This window comes from Pelobates fuscus, chromosome 3 (genome assembly GCF_036172605.1).
Source record: "Pelobates fuscus isolate aPelFus1 chromosome 3, aPelFus1.pri, whole genome shotgun sequence".
In the NCBI taxonomy this organism is placed as follows: domain Eukaryota; kingdom Metazoa; phylum Chordata; class Amphibia; order Anura; family Pelobatidae; genus Pelobates; species Pelobates fuscus.
In genome coordinates this window covers 420,222,275-420,228,391 of record NC_086319.1, presented here as the reverse complement: position 1 = coordinate 420,228,391, position 6,117 = coordinate 420,222,275, and the positions used below count along the sequence as shown (strand labels likewise).

The 6,117-nt window shown below is 40.7% G+C and overlaps 1 protein-coding gene across 1 annotated transcript in view; it reads left to right on the top strand.

Moving 5' to 3' along the window:
• Nucleotides 1-943: 943 nt before the first annotated feature.
• The window catches only part of SLC12A9 (solute carrier family 12 member 9), a 30,259-nt gene continuing 25,085 nt past the window's right edge, over nt 944-6,117 (top strand). The window contains exon 1 of the mRNA XM_063449779.1: nt 944-982. The gene's annotated coding sequence lies outside the window, so the exon portion shown is untranslated. The remainder of the gene's footprint in view (nt 983-6,117) is intronic.

Sequence of the window (6,117 nt, the reverse complement as noted above, 5' to 3'; positions counted from 1 at the left end):
GTATTTATTATATTATTCATCGTTCCTGTTACTGTCTCACTGCCGGCGGCTATTAGCGGGGATATACTGTATTTCTTATATTATTCATCGTTCCTGTTACTGTCTCACTGCCGGCAGCTATTAGCGGGGATATACTGTATTTCTTATATTATTCATCGTTCCTGTTACTGTCTCACTGCCGGCAGCTATTAGCGGGGATATACTGTATTTATTATATTATTCATCGTTCCTGTTACTGTCTCACTGCCAGCGGCTATTAGCGGGGATATACTGTATTTCTTATATTATTCATCGTTCCTGTTACTGTCTCACTGCCGGCAGCTATTAGCGGGGATATACTGTATTTCTTATATTATTCATCGTTCCTGTTACTGTCTCACTGCCGGCAGCTATTAGCGGGGATATACCGTATTTCTTATATTATTCATCGTTCCTGTTACTGTCTCACTGCCGGCAGCTATTAGCGGGGATATACTGTATTTCTTATATTATTCATCGCTCCTGTTACTGTCTCACTGCCGGCGGCTATTAGCGGGGATATACTGTATTTCTTATATTATTCATCGTTCCTGTTACTGTCTCACTGCCGGCGGCTATTAGCGGGGATATACTGTATTTCTTATATTATTCATCGTTACTGTTAGTGTATTACATGGTGCTGATACAGTTACAGGAAGAAACTCTGTATTGTATCAGAGAATGAGCCTGAAATTCTCAGCTAGCCTTTTACAGTCTCTCTGTACCCATTCACAATTATTACAGTTTAGACTTTAATACATTGTTATTATTTATATAGCGCTAACATATTCCGCGTCGCAGTACAATGACAGCCCTGTTTGTGACAATGACTGGATGTAATCCCATGATTACCACATGCAGTTATTATACACAGCCTGCTGCTGCAATAAAGGGATGGGTGGGGGAGGGGTCACATGATCTGTCAGCTGACCAGGAAGTGGCTGCTGAACACAGACAGTGCAGGGTGGGTATAAGCTTTCTCTTATATAGAGTCAGACTGTGTGTTATATAGAGGCACACTGTGTTATATAGAGGCACACTGTGTTATATAGAGGCACACTGTGTTATATAGAGTCTGACTGTGTTATATAGAGTCAGACTGTGTGTTATATAGAGACACACTGTGTGTTATATAGAGTCAGACTGTGTGTTATATAGAGGCACACTGTGTGTTATATAGAGGCACACTGTGTTATATAGAGTCTGACTGTGTTATATAGAGGCACACTGTGTTATATAGAGGCACACTGTGTTATATAGAGTCAGACTGTGTTATGTAGAGGCACACTGTGTTATATAGAGGCACACTGTGTTATATAGAGGCACACTGTGTTATATAGAGGCACACTGTGTTATATAGAGGCACACTGTGTTATATAGAGTCAGACTGTGTGTTATATAGAGTCAGACTGTGTGTTATATAGAGTCAGACTGTGTGTTATATAGAGTCAGACTGTGTGTTATATAGAGTCAGACTGTGTGTGTTAGAGTCAGACTGTGTGTTATATAGAGTCTGACTGTGTTATATAGAGTCTGACTGTGTTATATAGAGTCTGACTGTGTTATATAGAGTCTGACTGTGTTATATAGAGTCTGACTGTGTTATATAGAGTCTGACTGTGTTATATAGAGTCTGACTGTGTTTATATAGAGGCACACTGTGTTATATAGAGGCACACTGTGTTATATAGAGGCACACTGTGTTTATATAGAGGCACACTGTGTTATATAGAGGCACACTGTGTGTTATATAGAGGCACACTGTGTGTTATATAGAGGCACACTGTGTGTTATATAGAGGCACACTGTGTGTTTATATAGAGGCACACTGTGTTATATAGAGTCGGACTGTGTTATATAGAGTCGGACTGTGTTATATAGAGTCGGACTGTGTTATATAGAGTCGGACTGTGTGTTATATAGAGTCAGACTGTGTGTTATATAGAGTCAGACTGTGTGTTATATAGAGTCAGACTGTGTGTTATATAGAGTCAGACTGTGTGTTATATAGAGTCAGACTGTGTGTTATATAGAGTCAGACTGTGTGTTATATAGAGTCAGACTGTGTGTTATATAGAGTCAGACTGTGTGTTATATAGAGTCAGACTGTGTGTTATATAGAGTCAGACTGTGTGTTATATAGAGTCAGACTGTGTGTTATATAGAGTCAGACTGTGTGTTATATAGAGTCAGACTGTGTGTTATATAGAGTCAGACTGTGTGTTATATAGAGTCAGACTGTGTGTTATATAGAGTCAGACTGTGTGTTATATAGAGTCAGACTGTGTGTTATATAGAGTCAGACTGTGTGTTATATAGAGTCAGACTGTGTGTTATATAGAGTCAGACTGTGTGTTATATAGAGTCAGACTGTGTGTTATATAGAGTCAGACTGTGTGTTATATAGAGTCAGACTGTGTGTTATATAGAGTCAGACTGTGTGTTATATAGAGTCAGACTGTGTGTTATATAGAGTCAGACTGTGTGTTATATAGAGTCAGACTGTGTGTTATATAGAGTCAGACTGTGTGTTATATAGAGTCAGACTGTGTGTTATATAGAGTCAGACTGTGTGTTATATAGAGTCAGACTGTGTGTTATATAGAGTCAGACTGTGTGTTATATAGAGTCAGACTGTGTGTTATATAGAGTCAGACTGTGTGTTATATAGAGTCAGACTGTGTGTTATATAGAGTCAGACTGTGTGTTATATAGAGTCAGACTGTGTGTTATATAGAGTCAGACTGTGTGTTATATAGAGTCAGACTGTGTGTTATATAGAGTCAGACTGTGTGTTATATAGAGTCAGACTGTGTGTTATATAGAGTCAGACTGTGTGTTATATAGAGTCAGACTGTGTGTTATATAGAGTCAGACTGTGTGTTATATAGAGTCAGACTGTGTGTTATATAGAGTCTGACTGTGTTATATAGAGTCTGACTGTGTTATATAGAGTCTGACTGTGTTATATAGAGTCTGACTGTGTTATATAGAGTCTGACTGTGTTATATAGAGGCACACTGTGTTATATAGAGGCACACTGTGTTATATAGAGGCACACTGTGTTATATAGAGGCACACTGTGTTATATAGAGGCACACTGTGTTATATAGAGGCACACTGTGTTATATAGAGGCACACTGTGTTATATAGAGGCACACTGTGTTATATAGAGGCACACTGTGTTATATAGAGGCACACTGTGTTATATAGAGGCACACTGTGTTATATAGAGGCACACTGTGTTATATAGAGTCTGACTGTGTTATATAGAGTCTGACTGTGTTTATATAGAGTCTGACTGTGTTTATATAGAGTCTGACTGTGTTTAAATAGAGTCTGACTGTGTTAAATAGAGTCTGACTGTGTTATATAGAGTCTGACTGTGTTATATAGAGTCTGACTGTGTGTTATATAGAGTCTGACTGTGTGTTATATAGAGTCTGACTGTGTGTTATATAGAGTCTGACTGTGTGTTATATAGAGTCTGACTGTGTGTTATATAGAGTCTGACTGTGTTATATAGAGTCTGACTGTGTTATATAGAGTCTGACTGTGTTATATAGAGTCAGACTGTGCCTCTAGTGTTTATCTGGGATTTTAGAAATACGTGACTCTATCTCGCCCTCTATCCATGGTAGGTGATGGTGTACAAAGCAAGCTCTCTGAGGGTGATGGGAATAGTAGTTTGCCCTCCACCTTACTATACAAATTGTGTTGTGTTTTCATTGCGTCTCCTGCTAATTAGCTAGTAAGTTAATAATACAGGACGCGGTGTATATTGATTGAAATAGTAAGTGTGTGTCAGTAAAAGATCTATAGAATTGTATGAATGATAGAATGAGGAATGTGGCAGGAATTTAACAGTCAAACGCTAACTCACCCCTCAATGAACTTTAAAAAAACAGACAAATAATGTCCCTCGTCCTTCCCGGCACAGTAACTGGATAGAAGTGAGGATACCCTGTGTACACTATTACCTGCACAGTAACTGGATAGAGGTGAGGATACCCTGTGTACACTATTACCTGCACAGTAACTGGATAGAAGTGAGGATACCCTGTGTACACTATTACCTGCACAGTAACTGGATAGAAGTGAGGATACTCTGTGTACACTATTACCTGCACAGTAACTGGATAGAGGTGAGGATACCCTGTGTACACTATTACCTGCACAGTAACTGGATAGAAGTGAGGATACCCTGTGTACACTATTACCTGTACAGTAACTGGATAGAAGTGAGAATACCCTGTGTACACTATTACCTGCACAGTAACTGGATAGAAGTGAGGATACTCTGTGTACACTATTACCTGCACAGTAACTGGATAGAGGTGAGGATACCCTGTGTACACTATTACCTGCACAGTAACTGGATAGAAGTGAGGATACCCTGTGTACACTATTACCTGTACAGTAACTGGATAGAAGTGAGAATACCCTGTGTACACTATTACCTGCACAGTAACTGGATAGAAGTGAGGATACTCTGTGTACACTATTACCTGCACAGTAACTGGATAGAGGTGAGGATACCCTGTGTACACTATTACCTGCACAGTAACTGGATAGAAGTGAGGATACCCTGTGTACACTATTACCTGTACAGTAACTGGATAGAAGTGAGAATACCCTGTGTACACTATTACCTGCACAGTAACTGGATAGAGGTGAGGATACTCTGTGTACACTATTACCGGCACAGTAACTGGATACAGGTGAGGATACTCTGTGTACACTATTACCAGCACAGTAACTGGATAGAGGTGAGGATACTCTGTGTACACTATTACCAGCACAGTAACTGGATAGAGGTGAGGATACTCTGTGTACACTATTACCAGCACAGTAACTGGATAGAGGTGAGGATACTCTGTGTACACTATTACCAGCACAGTAACTGGATAGAGGTGAGGATACCCTGTGCACAGTAACTGGATAGAGGTGAGGATACCCTGTGCACAGTAACTGGATAGAGGTGAGGATACTCTGTGTACATTACCAGCACAGTAACTGGATAGAAGTGAGGATACCATGTGGGGTACAATGTACCTGACTTTACTCCTGTCAGTAGTGGACACACGGTATCTTGCATCTGCACCATATTAATATTTGACCGTGGGGTAGGAAGATCCCAGAGAATGCTCTGCCTGACTGCATCATGCATACTATGCGATTTTGTGAAGGAAGTGGGGAATAGTCTGAAGTAATTGAAGTAATGGTAGCTCTGATTGTCCTCCTTGTATTATATGGAGCTCTGATTGGCCTCCTTGTACTATATGGAGCTCTGATTGTCCTCCTTGTACTATATGGAGCTCTGATTGTCCTCCTTGTACTATATGGAGCTCTGATTGTCCTCCTTGTACTATATGGAGCTCTGATTGTCCTCCTTGTACTATATGGAGCTCTGATTGTCCTCCTTGTACTATATGGAGCTCTGGTTGGCCTCCTTGTACTATATGGAGCTCTGGTTGGCCTCCTTGTACTATATGGAGCTCTGGTTGGCCTCCTTGTACTATATGGAGCTCTGGTTGGCCTCCTTGTACTATATGGAGCTCTGGTTGGTCTCCTTGTACTATATGGAGCTCTGGTTGGCCTCCTTGTACTATATGGAGCTCTGGTTGACCTCCTTGTACTATATGGAGCTCTGGTTGACCTCCTTGTACTATATGGAGCTCTGGTTGGCCTCCTTGTACTATATGGAGCTCTGGTTGGCCTCCTTGTACTATATGGAGCTCTGGTTGGCCTCCTTGTACTATATGGAGCTCTGGTTGGCCTCCTTGTACTATATGGAGCTCTGGTTGGCCTCCTTGTACTATATGGAGCTCTGGTTGGCCTCCTTGTACTATATGGAGCTCTGGTTGGCCTCCTTGTACTATATGGAGCTCTGGTTGGCCTCCTTGTACTATATGGAGCTCTGGTTGGCCTCCTTGTACTATATGGAGCTCTGGTTGGCCTCCTTGTACTATATGGAGCTCTGGTTGGCCTCCTCGTACTATATGGAGCTCATATCACCATTCATTGCATCTGTGCATTGTCTGATCTTACTTTGTCTTTTTTGTCTCTTTTTTGTGTTTATTTTTAATGAGCTGAAAC